The sequence below is a fragment of the Camelus bactrianus genome, chromosome 11 (genome assembly GCF_048773025.1).
Source record: "Camelus bactrianus isolate YW-2024 breed Bactrian camel chromosome 11, ASM4877302v1, whole genome shotgun sequence".
Taxonomy (NCBI): Eukaryota; Metazoa; Chordata; class Mammalia; order Artiodactyla; family Camelidae; genus Camelus; species Camelus bactrianus.
The window spans coordinates 45,921,449-45,936,369 of record NC_133549.1 but is presented as its reverse complement, the minus strand read 5'-3'; the positions used below and the strand labels follow the sequence as shown (position 1 = coordinate 45,936,369).

General features: G+C 33.7%; 1 protein-coding gene across 4 annotated transcripts in view; it reads left to right on the top strand.

Moving 5' to 3' along the window:
• The window catches only part of TBC1D12 (TBC1 domain family member 12), a 74,495-nt gene that overhangs the window by 9,469 nt on the left and 50,105 nt on the right, over window positions 1-14,921 (top strand). The window lies entirely within an intron of this gene.

Below are 14,921 nucleotides of genomic sequence, written 5' to 3'. Positions count from 1 at the left end.
CTGTAATATATGACTACTCATCATACACTTAGAATTTCCAAATCTGGTTTTCATCTAGACTGTTTGTAGTCATTTTCTAGTTAAGTAGGGGAAATACTTTTCTGCTCTTATCCCAGGATAAAGTTATTCAAAGACTACAACAGTATAGTGGGGTTTTGTTGTTGTTAGAAAAACATAAAATACTCATATTATCTGCTTTTGAAATGTAAGACAGAGAATATAAAATAAAACTAACTATAAATGCTTTATTTTTATACTATTTCAGCTAAAATGGAAAAAAGATAAAATCAGGTTTTTGAAGGTTTGACTAGAGGCAGGAGAAACTGTTAAGAGAGTTTGAACAGATTTATACAGAGAAAAATTGCTGGAGAGAATAAATGTTAGCTGGAAGTTAGCTCTGTAATTGGCCTGTGGGCTTCAGAGTATTACTACAGATTAATTCCATGTTTATTTTTCTACTCTACTTACCTTGATGCCTTTGTGGATGTGTCTAGCAACTTCTTAAAGATAGCAGCTTCTTCCCCTAATATCCCCATCCCCTCATGGCTTCCTAATAGGTTATATTGTGCAACGGAAATATTTTTAATGACAGGTTGTATATGTAAGATTTAATTTAGACTTTAAAAATTTAGGTTGTTAGTATGACAGATTCACATATTAAAAAGCACATGTATCAGAGTGTAAGATAAATGCAATATACAGTTTTACACCAGGTATTCTTACCTGAGCTCTAGTGCTAAGAGGCAGATTTCTCCTACAAGCACCATGGTAAATCTAGCAAATAAGTAAATCTCTTTTGCCCATGAGGAGAAAATTAATTGTTCAATATCAGGAATATATATTGTATAGAAATTTAGGTTTGAAGGTAAGTTATTGAAGTTTTATGTCAGTGAAAGATCTCAACTGAGTATTTCTGTGTTTTTGAGAAGCAATAAAATGTAAGTCGCTTTGTTTGCTTGTATGGCTCTCGACACTCCTCACTTCACTCCTATTGGATTGACTTTTTAATTTCATTGGTACTACCTAGAATTAAAGAGATTGATAATCCTTGTGTGTTGTTCGGAAAACAAAAGATTTGTTGTGACTCATAATTGGGTATCAAGCACCAAAATCTGTTATCTAAAGACTAATAAAATAAAACTTTTGATAGATAATATTTGTATAAGATAATCAGCACAGTAATTGAATGTACAACCAGAGATGTCCATCTTTGTGATATTCTTCCAGAAGCACATTAATACTGTCGAGATTGCAGTGCTAGGACGGTGATTAACTTTGAAAATTGGGCATACTAATAAAATAACTGAGAATTATACCACATGAAGGAAAAATTTTAGAAGATAACCACTGTAAAATGTTCTTGATTGAAATAACAACCAGCTATACATTTTAATGAGGAAGTAAGATTGTTTTTCTCCTATATAAGAAATATAATGTTTTGATTTAGTTGTCCATTTGATGGAACCATACATAACACCATGTGAAAAAAAAAGTTACCTCTGTCAGGAGAGGTATTTCAGCTATGCTGCTGCATACCTTCAGTTCAGGTCAGATGAACAAAATGTCAACCAAACAAAACAAAATAACAACAACCCTAAAACTAAGAGTGTCTGCCTCTTTATTCTTAGAGACTTTAGGCACCCGAGATGTTGTTTAGCCTCTGCTTGAATTCTTTCACTAATAAGGAGCTCAGTTTCCTTAAGGCAGCCTATTGAGGATATTAATTGTTAGAAGGTTCTTTATGTGGAAGCACAGTGTATCTCTTTGTAATGTGCCTGGTCCTAATTTGCCCTTTAGAGCCACAAAGAACAAGTCAGTTCTTTTATGTAACCACTCTTCAGAAACTTAAAGATTGCTACTGAATCTTTTTGTTTGTTTTTGGATCCTCTAAACTAAGCATAAACAGTTCTTATAAGTTAGTTTGCCATTTTCTTACCATTTATTCATTCAGCAGATGCTGTAAACCCTGTTATACGAGGTGCTAAGAAATTAGATACACTATTTTATTAATAAACTTAAGATGAGAGAATCATGTAAATCAGTACTTACAATATTACCTGATTAGTGTTAGAAAAGAAAATACAGGGATGCATCAGTAGCACTGAAGAAGTGATTGACTCTGGGATGAGAAGTTAGGGAATTCTTCACAGTAGATGAAACATGAATGCTTGTTTCTTTGCTTATGAGGAGGGTTTGGATTGGAATGAGGCTGAGGCCAGCACAGGCACGTAACAGCATATGCAGAATTATATGTGAAATAGCACAGCACTTTTGGGACTGGAGATACTCAGTATGACTACTCTTAGGGTTGGTGAGGTGGAGTGTCAGAAACTGAGGCAAAAAGGTTGGGGCTAAATTATGAAGGAGTTTGTATGTTAGAACTAAGTAGTTTGAATGGATTCCATGAGAGGTGGCAGTGCATAGACCTTTGATGGATTTTGAAAACAAGGGCAACATGCTTAAGATTGTGTTTTAGAACAGTGACTCTTATAGCAGTGTAGCAGATGATTTGGGACTTGAGAAACTGAGGCTTGGGTACATTCGTGGTAGTTTATTGGTCCTTGTCAGTCTCTTTATTAAAATGAGATAGCCAGATTGTTGATGTAAACAACATTAAATTCAGTCCCTGTCAGAAGAGGTAGCTCACAGTAGCCTTTTTGTGAAGCTCTCATGAATGTAAACTTTGAATCTGGTTTTTGTTTTGAGGGAAATGGGATGATACAAAAATGGAGAATCAAGTGAAAAATTATGTCTACCATGTTTTATAAGGAATTTGATGAGGGAGAAAGAGCCAGAATAGCTGTTAGGCCAGTCCCCCGTCCCCTCCTCCCCCACCGAATTGAAATATAGATGATTTACAATATTATACTAGTTTCAGATGTACAACATAGTGATTCAATATTTTTATATATTCCATTTAAAGTTATTATAAAAATTGGCTATAATTCCTATGCTGTACATCACAACCTTGTATCTTATTTATTTAATACCTTTTGGTTTGTAGCTGTCGTGGATCAGAAAGGAAACAACTTCAGGGAAAACCCTGTGAGAGTAAAGTTGTGGTAAAATCAAGTCTTTACCTCCAATACAACACAAGTTCTATACATTGCTTCTTAAAAATGAATAGTGGAAGAATCATCACCCATTTTTGAAGACTAAATGAGGTAAAGACAAAGTATAGAAATTGTACATCTGAAATATGTGTAGTTTACTGTACAGGAATCATACCACAATAAAGGTGTTTTTTGTAAAAAAAAAAAAAAAAAAAAAAAAAAAGACCAAGTATTGAGACTTCCATAATTACTTGTATGTATATGTGTCTCTTCTGCTAAGGTGCAAACTCCCTGCAGATAGGAAGCACATCTTTTTTGCTTTTTTGTCTTTGCGTAGATATGTAGAGCTGTTTATATATAGGAATGCAAAGATTTATTGGATTAAATGCTTTTTAAAAAGTACCAGGACTTACATAGCCAAATGATTGGAACCTTTGAAGTTGTCACTCTGGAAGTAGTGGTACCATTTCTCAAAGTATGTTTGGTACCTGTCTCTGGGAGATGTTTCTGTGGGAGAGAAATCATTTGGGCCAATGTAAGATAGGACTGAAGAGTTGAACATTGGAGGGGAACTATCGCTGAAATAGGAAGCCAACTAAGCAAGTTCAGTTGTATGTTAACTGTAGTATTCTAATATTCTAGGTGTAATAGATTAATCCCCAGGCAAATAGACACGTAATATGTAAATAGTTGAGGTTTAAATAAACAACCATAAATGATCTCACCTCTGGTACTCTCTTGAAGGATTTAGTAAAGTTAGTGATGTGAGGGTCTGCCACCCCTGAATTTAGTCTTTTTTGGTTAGACCTAGCTATATCAATTTAATTTTGGTGAAGCCTACAACTCTTTTGTTAACAGTGTGTTTGCAAAACAGTCCATATTTAAAGGACTAACTTGTATAGATTGTGGTAAAATCCATGATACAGCATCTGCAATTGAGAGTGTTAAAGAAGTATCGAACTTTGTAAGTATTGCCTTAATGCTGTTGCCAGTTTGTATCCTTCATGCTTTTTCTACTTGTGAAGTAAATATTTTCTTTAGCTGTTCTAACTAGTAAAACAAATTACATATTTTCTCCTATTCTATGACTTGTCTTTATACTTTCTTGATAGTATCATTTGGTGCACAAAAGTAGAAACTTTTTATATTTGGTGTAATATAGTTCTAAGAATGTGTAACCAATTTAGTTTTTACTTTGAAAGGTAAGATGTGGCATAAAAAACAAATTTATGGTTACCAAAGGGGAGAGCGGGGGGCGGGCAGAGGAATAAATCAGGAGTTTGGAATTAGCAGATATACACTACTATATATAAAATAGATAAACAACGAGGCCCTACTGTATAGCACAGGGAACTATAATCAGTATCTTATAATAACCTATAATGGAAAATAATCTGAAAGAGATTATATATGTATAACTGAATCACTTTGCTGTACACCATTGTAAATCAACTATAGTTCAATAAAAATTTTAAAAAAAAAGATAAGATGTGTATATAGCTATCCAGAGCACAGAGGCAGGAAGGTAGAGAATGTGTGAAAAAGAGTACAGTTTGGCTAAAATGTTAGGGTTCATATGTTAGTTTTAAGGAACAGAAGCCCACTTAAGCTACCTTAAATGAAGGAGGTTTTATTGTAGGCATATAAAAGATGTCTTGTGCACATTCTGAAGATAGAAAATAAAATATATGTTAATAAATAAATAAATAAATAAATGGGAAAAAAAGAAAAGAAAATATACTTGGGCTACAGATTACCTGGAATAGTGGTTTCTCTACCTTTCTAGAGATGTATGTTTTTTTCTTATCTCTTTTCTGTCTTTGGATTGTTCAGTGCATGATTTCTACCAGCAAAAGCCCTATACAGCTGTCCCAATTGTGCATGATTTATCTGCCATCGTTTGACTGACTCATTCTCTAAGTCTTCTATTTAAAAATCCTGGGAATCTGATTGTCTCAGCCTACATATTAATTTGTTCATATTTTATCAGCAGTCCAATTTAATCAGTATTGACTGAGGGGCAAGACCATGAAATATAAGTATGGCCACGTCAGGCTACTGCTTCAGTCAGGGTTAGAACAAAGGCTCTGTCAAAGAAATGGGAGTGGGTTGCAGGTATGCTAAAGCCATATGTATTTCTCCTAGTTGTGAAAAGGGTAGTAGGAAATAATGTTGGAAAAATAATTTGGGTCCAAATTGTGAAGATAAAGAATTAAAACTTTTCTGTAGATACTAAGGAGGGTTGAGGATTTGGAGACAAGAAATGAAATGCTCTATCTGTTTCTGCTTGTACGTTGAAGTTTATTCTAGCCAGAATGAGTTATAGGTCATTTTCCTCTTCTAATTTCAGTGCTTTATGGGGATTAGGGGAGGGATAATTACAAAGAGGTTACATGATGGAGTTTTTTGGGGGATAGTACAACTTTATATTGCCTCAATTGTGCTGGTAGTTACACAAATCTATACATACGGTAAAAACTGTATAACTGTATGCCAATATTGTTAGTTTAAAAAATAAAAATTTACTGAGTGTTTACCTTGTATGCAGGTATTGTGAAAGTCACACAAATTCACTTTCAATGCATTTATAGTTTCAAAGTAGCATTCAGATAAGTATGTAAGGTTAGCAACTAAAAAGTATAAGGAGAGAATAATTTGTAGGAGAAATGGCTTGGAGAGAGAAAGGTTCATAGAAATAATAGCTCACCAGACTGCACTCATACATTAGACTAATGCTATAGACTGAATGTTTGTGTCCCCCCTAAAATTCATATGTGAAACTTGATCCCCAGTGTGATACTATTTGGAGGTGGAGCCTTTGACAGGTGCTTAGATTGTGTGTGGAGCCCTCATGAATGGGATTAATGCCCTTATGAAAGAGGCCCATAGGAGCTTTCTCATGCCATCTGCCTGTGAGGACACAGTGAAAAGACAGGAAGCAGGCTCTCACCAGACCCTGAATCTGCTAGTGCCTTGATTGTAAACTTCCCAGCTTCTAAAACTATAAGAAAGAAGTTCTGTTGTCTATAAACCAGCAGTCTATGGTATTTTGCTGTAGCATCCATGAATGGATAAGAATTAAATCTGAGAACAGCAGTTACTTTTTTTCTCTGTAGCCCCCAAATTAGCAGACTTTTATTCATGCATGCAAGCACAGTACTAGGATACATTGGTTAATACAGAGCTCACAGTCTAGTATGGTGGCAACATTCTTACATTCTATAGCTTACATTCTACTGCAGAAAATGACAACTAAATAAGTTTTCAAAATTGTTTTGGCTATTCTACTTCCTTTGCCTTTCCATATTGATTTTAGAGTCAGCTTATCTGTATTTACTGATAATCCTTATTAATTAACTTGGGGAGAATTGACAACTCTGCTATGTTGAATTTTCCATCCATAGAATACATATATCTATAATTTTGGTCTTTTTAAAATTCCCTTCATCAGTGTTTTGTAGTTTTCAGCATTCATATTCTGCTCATGTTTTCTTAGTTTTATATCTAAATATTTAATATTTTTGGAGCTGTTATGAATGATTTTTTTTTAAATTTCAGTTTCTATTCATTGCTAGTACTGTATAGAAACATGATAGATTTTTGTTTACCTTATATCCGCTAAACTTACTTATTAGTTCTAGGAGCTTTTCTGTGGATTCATTGGGATTGTGTACACAATAATGTTGTCTGCAAATAGGAAACATTTAATTTTTTCCTTTCCAATCTGTAACACTTATTTTTATTGCCTTAAATTGTACTGGTTAGGACTTTCAGTATGATTTTAAGTGGGAGTGATGAGCATGGACATCCTTACCTACTTTCCTATCTCTAAAACATTTAGTCTTTCATAGTTAAGTATGGTTAGCTGTAGGTTATTTTTGTAGATGCCCTTAATAGACTAGGGAACTTCCATTCTATTCGTAGTTTTCTGTGTATTTTTTTAAACCAAGAATGGATTTGGGATATTATCAGCTGTATAAATTGATATGATCATGTGTTTTTTCTTCTTTAGACTGTTAATATGGTGAATTACATTGACTTTGGAGTTTTGAATGAGCTTTGCATTCCTGAGATAAATTGCACTTGGCCTTATTTTTCTTTTTACATTTTGCACTTTTTTTTCACTTAAAAAAATCTTTATTGAGTTATAATTCACATACCATACAACTCATCCATTTAAAGTGTATAATTCCTGAACTTATATATAAAACAGAAACAGACTCACAGATATAGAACACAGACTTGTGGTTGCCAGCGGGGAGGAGGGTGGGAAGGGATAAACTGGAAGTTTGAGATTTGCAGATACTGACTGGTATATATAAAATAGATAAACAAGTTTATACTGTATAGCACAGGGAAATATATTCAATATCTTATAGTAGCTTATGATGAAAAAGAATATGAAAATGAATATATGTATATTCATGTATGACTGAAGAATTGTGCTCTACACCAGAAATGGACACAACATTGTAAACTGACTATATACCTCAATAGAAAAAAGAGAAAAAAAAGAACTAGAAATGCAAAAAAAAAAAAAAAATTGTATAATTCAGTGATTTTTAGTATATTCACAGTTGCACAGTCATCACCACAATTTTGGAACATTTTTATAACCCTCTAAAAAAACATGTATTGATTATGAAGATTAAATATATGTGAAGATATTTTACTTTTATTGTAAACAAAAACACTAACATTATTTATTCATATAAGAGACATAAATGGAAAATGCAGCTAGTGGCAAATTCATATGTGGCTAGTTTTATTCATCATTATCAGTCATTATCTTGCCTTTCTTTTCCAACTTTATCTTAGGGGTTAAAAGAAATCCTGCCTCCTGGTGACTGGAATATTTAGCTCTTATTTTGCTGATGTTGTTCCTTGTTGCTGCCCATGTTCCTCTCCTAAAAGTTCTTTCCTTATCCTTCCTCTTCTGATGGTTTCTGTCTTTCCTCTGAATGTGTTAGTACTACACTAGGCTTAAAGCAATGGGGATTCTCTTTGTGAAGCCTTTGATACATGGTGTAATTAGTATGCAGCACAAAGCAAGAATACTTTTATAATTTTTTTCTTTTCTCTTTAATTGTATTCAGTTTTATTCTCTCCCTGCAACAAAAGAATAAAAAATATATATATAAGTAAGATATTGCCTTAAATTCATTTACTAAAAGAAGTAAGACATACCATAAGGTGACTTGCTGACATGAGCACAGGTGGAAGAAGAAAATAGTTTATATATTTGAATTGTTTAAATGAATATCAAGAGGCATTTTGGCAATGTGTAAGATGAAAGAGATTAGGCATAGTTATGAAGCTCTTACACCTTGATTGTTCTGTGGAGGACATGAACAAGGTGGGTGTGGTTAGAAAGAAGAGGAACTATGCAAGAGACCTGGCTCCAACACTTAGTATTGATGTGACCTTGGGAAGTGGCTTGTGAACCTTTCTTGGGTTGGGGTGGGGTGGCACGTTGACTGAGAGTTTGATGAAAGCCATATACACTTGTCCAAGAAGAATGTTCATGAGCACATCATTTACTTCAAATTGTGCATACAGTTTGAGGAGGCTTATGGACCTCCTCTAGCCCATTCCTGTAGATTCACTGATTCTTGATGAAGATCCTTGGACTTAGTTACTCTCTAAGGTCCCTGGCAACTCTAAAGTACTTAAAAAAAAAATTATAACCTTGTATTTTCAGCATTGAAATTCTGTCTTTTTTTTGACGAAGAATAGATGATACTGAATTCTGGCCTTTTCTGATCGTTCTGATCTATGGCACTACTTAGGATAGTTAAGCAGTGTGTTGTAAATAAAATTCTCTTTTATTTTTTGAGTTTTAGGATTTGTAATAATGACAAATACAAGATCCAAAAACAGCCTGATAAAGAAAATTCTTGGAATTAAAAAAAAAACTAAGTTATCTGGCCAAAAAACCCACTTTTTTTTTTTTTTGCATATAGTGAGCTGAAAGTCTATTTCAAGTGAAAAATGATTGAGGTTTGGAAAGAATTTAAGTAATCTTCATGCCAGATCTTTAATCCAAAATACTTAAGGGATGCCAAAGTACTGCATTTTAAAGAGACGGTACTTATACTTCTTTGAAATAATTATGTAGTCAACTGTGACATTCCATGTTCACTAGATAATGTTTTGTTTTTGGCCCTCTATTATACTTTGGGGAAACTTAAGTACAAAGTCCAGGAAGTTGCTGAGTTTCCAACAGTTCAACTTCTGCTGAGACAGAGTTTGAAGATCAAGTCATGATTTCTAATTTTTTCAGCTGATTTTACTCTTTTGATTAAAGTTGAAGTTTTTCCTTTTTGGGAAAGTATTCTAACCCCTTTTTAATGTATAACTCCATTTAAGAATTTATCTAATGAATCTGAAGAGTTAAATTAGTCATATAGATGTAAATATTAGGCAAAACCAATGTTTTTGTTTTGTTTTATTTTGTTTTGCTAGCACTGACAGAATTTTTGGCAGTAAAAAGATTCAGGATTAGGCAGTCAGTTTTCTGTAGTGTTAAATTTCACAATCTGAGAAAATATGGAATTTACATGGCTTTTGCCCAGATATACAAATGAGTATGCCAGTTCTTAAAGACCCAAGCACTGGAGGTTGTACTTTGGAAATCGTGAGGAGAGAACTTACATGGTGTAAGTTTTGCCCTTTTTTGGTTAGCTGTATCCTTTAATACGGTGTAGTGAATATGACTCTTTTATATCATCTATAACTCTTTTCATGTGGTAAAAGAAATGAAATATTGGAAAAATGAAAAGACACAGATATGTGAAGCAAGTATTAACAAGCAAGAGTCATTCATCAACCTTTGTTATAAAAACCACTGAGAGAACGGTAGGTATTTTTTTCTTCTTTCTCTTTCTCTTCTAATCCCCACATCAATGTTTTCTTGGTGTGCCTCTTTTCTTTTTCTTTATGTTTTTAGCAATATAGAAACACTGAACTGCTATTTTTCAGCTGGTGTTGTTTCTTAAGTGGTGCAATAGATTTCCTCAATTTCTTTTTGTTACAAAGAGTGGGCACAAATTGTAGAGAGTGGGAAGGTGGTGTGTTTGTATCTCTGTATGTGTAGGTAGTTGTGTATGTGAACATAGTGTTGGTTGGGGCGGAGAGTAAATTTAATGGGGGAAAGATGGATTGCCACTACTATTACCTGTCCCCTATATATACTGACAAAAATGTGTCACAGAATGAAAAAAAAAACTAGAAAACATAGTTTTTAATATTTTGAGGATTTCTGAAGCATAAGACACCTTTTAACTTACAAAAACTTGACTGTTGGGGTTGGGGAGAACCAGTAAATAACACCTGTTTATCAACCCATCTGGGTTTGGAATCAGTAGAGAAAAAGACATAGGGCAAAGATAAATGGGAACCTCAAAACATCATGAAATCTGGATTGAAAGACATGCCTTTGGGTTCAGTGGGCCTCCTAATACTTCACCTGAATTAAATTTATCCAGCTATTCCCTCACATAGCAGGCCTTTCCTGTGGAGTTGGGGGACAGAGGGGTGCAGAGGAAACAGCCTGCATATTAGAAAAGTAGAGCAAACTGCATCTTCTCTGCTGATAGGTAGCAGTTGTCTGTCACCAAAATTTTAACCCAACAGGTGGAGATGAATCAGGGGGCAGGGAGAAGCTAAGGGCTCCCTGCCCCTCCCCTGAAACATGAAACAGACAGAATTAATGACCCTTCTCTTCAACACTGACATAAACCAGACCTTTTATTGTGGAGGTTATTTATTTCTTTTTCTTTTTCCCTTTGTATCCCTGCTAGTGATGGCAAGATTCTTCAGAAACTACATCCATTGAAAGACCTACTGTTGTTTGGTTTAAGCAGTTAGTTTTCTTTGACTTTAATTTTAGAAGTCCAGAATATCCTTATAAATTAATTTTGCATGTAAACACATACATACATTTTAAGTTTTTTTAAATGATACAGATAATTTCTAACAGTCCTTACTAAAAAATTTACGTATATTTGGCATTTTGGCTAGGATTTTTAAAGAGTTTTGTAACTTATACAGGTCTGATGTACAGTATTAATATGTATAGCTTCTAGTTTTTCAAACGAGAATGTGTTTGGTAGTAATTATAGTATCTAATTGTAGGTAAAGGTAAAGAGACATAACCACCCCCAAAGAATCTGTATAAAACCCTGCACATGGAGATTTTTCTTATCTGTAGTTATTGCTGTCCTTTGGTATAATTGCATCTTATACTTGTGGTCTCCTCATTCTGTTGCTATGTCTGTGTTCTCAGCCAGGTCACATTATTGGAAGCTGTGATTCACAAGTTTGAAAAAAAAAATTTCTTATGCCTTTTTATTTTATGGTTACCCTGCTTTAATTAATTATACATATTATATATATAATATAACCCTACGTTTGTAGTATGGAAAATGAAGTGCTGTTTTTCCCTCCATATAAGCACTACGTTGTTCATGCATTGTTGTGAGGAGAAAAACAATTTACAGGTTTTTAGATTTGAAACAATTAAAATTGTAGTTAAAGATCTGATTCTGGTCATTGATTAGAGTTGTTGGTAGCTTTGGAAAATAAACAAAACTGGTGGTTCATTGTAGACTTCCCCCTCCAGGAGCTAATTGTTAGTGTGAAGGCTTCTGACCTAATAACTACCTCAATAATCATAATGATTAAGACAAATTTATATATGTATGTAAATTAACCCTAAGAGGAGTTCTTAAAATCTGAGACGTTTATCAACTTTGGTCCAAATAAATATACTAAGCTTGTGGCAAAAGTAGATGTCTAACACTATGTAGGAAAAGGCTAAATTTATAGCTTCTAAACAATGGTGGATTTAGAATATGAAGTATTTTATTTGTTTTAGCTAGTGCTCTCATGTTACAAGGGATTTCCAATTTGGGACATAGGTTTACGTAACTTAATAAAAACTAGTGGGGTTTTTTTGACACATAGAAAAGAAAATATGTAACAGATATGTGAATTATGATGAACAGTATACATTGGTGAACCCTTTGTCCAATCTCAGAAATAGAACATTATCAACACTACTTTTGAGATATACTGCCTATGAATGTCTTACTATCCTGCTCACCCCTAAAAAGTGAATTCCTTTGATGTTTTAAGGAATAATTTTTGCCATGAAATTTTTGTTGTTTATTATTTTTGAGCTTTATAAAAATGGTATACTGTGAACTCTTCTTCATCTTGCCTTTTTTTTTTTTTTTAACTCAGCTTTGTTCTTAAGAGTCATTGATATGGATGGATGTAGCTTTGGTTCATTTTCACTGTGAAATAATGTTACATTTAATAAAATACCACAGTTTAAGTGTTCTGGTCTTCTGTCAATGAATCTCTGAATTGTTGAAAGGTTTTTTGCTCTTTTGAACAATGTTGCCTTAAATGTTCTTTTATATGTCTTCTAGTGTGCACGTCCAGAACTTTCTCTAGAGTATGTAGCTAGAAATATAATGCTAGATGGTAATGTATGCAGTTGTTCTATAAGCTTAGGAATAAACGTGATTATACCAATGTAAATTCCTAGCAGCATTCCTTTCCCTCTAAATTTGGTATTATCAGTCTTAGATTTTGCCAGTCCAGTATATAAAATACTATTCTGGTTTTAGTTTGTGAGCTCACCTATATTACCAATGAGGCAAAATATCTTTTGACAGATTTCATTATTTGCCATTTGTATTCCCTCTTTATATTATAGCTTTTGTCTTTTTTTCTATTAGACAGTTTGTCTTTCATGAAAATGATTAGTAAGGAGTTCTTTATATTTTTCTGTATCTTTTGCCATTTATATGTTTTGGAGTTTCTCCTTCAAATTTGTATCTTTTTGCTTTCTCTATAGTGCCCTTTGAACAGAAATCCTTAATTTTAATGTTGGTGATTTTATCCAGTTTTAAAAAGTGATTAGTGCTTTTGGGTTCTGTTTTTAGATTCTTCTTGTACTGTGAGTTTTTTTTTTTTTTTTTAAAGTTTTCCTGTATATCTTTCTAAAACTTTTAAAAGTTTGCTATAACTATTGAATCCATTGAGAACTGACACTTTTGTGTGGTAAGTGGTAGGAATTCAATTTCATCTTCCCTACATTGATAGCCAAAGGTCCCAGGACCACTTATTAAATGATCTATCCTTTCCTCATTGATCTGTAGTGCCACCTATTTCCATATATGCTTGGGTGTGTCTCTGAGTTGTGTATTCTATTTCCATCAATCAATTTCTTTATCCCTAGGCCAATACCATACTGTCTTAAAAACCGTAATCATTGAATTAGAATATCTGGTAGGGCAACTCAGCCTTCACCTTTTCTTCAAAGTATTGTGGCTCTTTTTGTTACTTTTATTCTTTAATATAAATTTTAAAGTTTTTTTTCAAGTTCTTCAAAAACCTTGTTGGACTTATGATGGAGATTGCATAGAATCTGTAGATAAATTAAGGAATGATTGATAGTTTTATGATAGCATTTTCCTATCTATGGTCTATGTAATTAGGTCTTTTTAGATGTGTTTCAGGATGATTGTATCTTTTCTCCAAAAGATCTTTTAAAATTTTTGGTTAGATTTATTCCTAGGTACTTTATATTTTGTTGTTATTGTATCTCTTTCAACTTGTTTATTTTTAGCTGTTGTCAATGGATACAAAGACAAAATTTTGTTCTTTGATCTTATAGCTAACCACTTGCTAAACTAATTTAATACTTCTCCTTTGAAGCATTTCCCTGGTTGTTATAAGTGTATCTTATAATGTTCTGTAGTTCTAAAATAGTTCATTCCAATTGCTCTTTGTGGCTCAGTTTTTACTTTGGTGAAGGGACTGATTTCTAGATCTTCCTACTCCTCCTTTTGTGTCAGTGATGTCTTTAGAAGTACAAATGTTTTAAATTTAAGCCTGGTTCATCTTTTTTTTTCTTTTATATATCATGCTTTTTTTTTGTCACGTTCAAGAATTCTTCAAATAAATCATGGTGACAAAGTTTTTCTCCTGTGTTTAGCATGGTTGGAAGTCAAACCTTTGGAGTGGAGGCATGCCATATAGGGGCCTTAAGGGGAAGCATGGGTTGGTGAGAACTATTTGAGGAGTGTGGGTGAGCTGTGTGGAGCTTACAGAGAGGATTGGTGCATCAGTACTGGCATGAAGTCTTTAGGGTGCTGGTTTCCATGTTAACAAAGCTGTGGAAAGCCATCTCCAGGATGAATTGCTGAGGCTGCAAGTTTGCTGAGGGACTTCATGTTCTGGGCATATGACTGAGCAGAGTTCTACTGGATGTCCTTACACCCAAACTACTGACCCACTCTGCAGCAACTGGAAACCACAAGAGAGCAGACCCCCTTTCTCTTGCAATGTCCCTTCAGTGCTGTCTGTTGAGAAAGCTAAACAGTTTCATGTTTATTTTAAAAGAAGAAATGCTGAAAGGAATTCTGTTATCATAGAGCATATATTGCAGGGTGAATATGGAACTAAGAGGCAATAAACTGACAGGCAGCACACAAGATACCAAATATTGTTTAAAAAAATAGGCCATCCTTTGCAGCGTAAAATTTTGTTATAAATATACCAGTCCTCAGTATAATCATTATTGAAAACCTCCAACCTAGAGAGCTTATAAAGAATTGAGTTACTATATATGGTCTCTGAGGTGAAACCTCTATAGAGTTTGAGTAGAAATTGGTCTAAATTGTTGTCGATTCACTTCCATTGCACACTCAAGGAAATTAGAGTGTTTCTTTAAGTTACTATTGATTAGCCCACATTCTTTTGTAGGAGCCTTTAATACCTTTCTAAACTTGAAGAATAGCCTTAACATTATACATTAAAACTTACTTCCTTTTTACCACAATACTATACTTT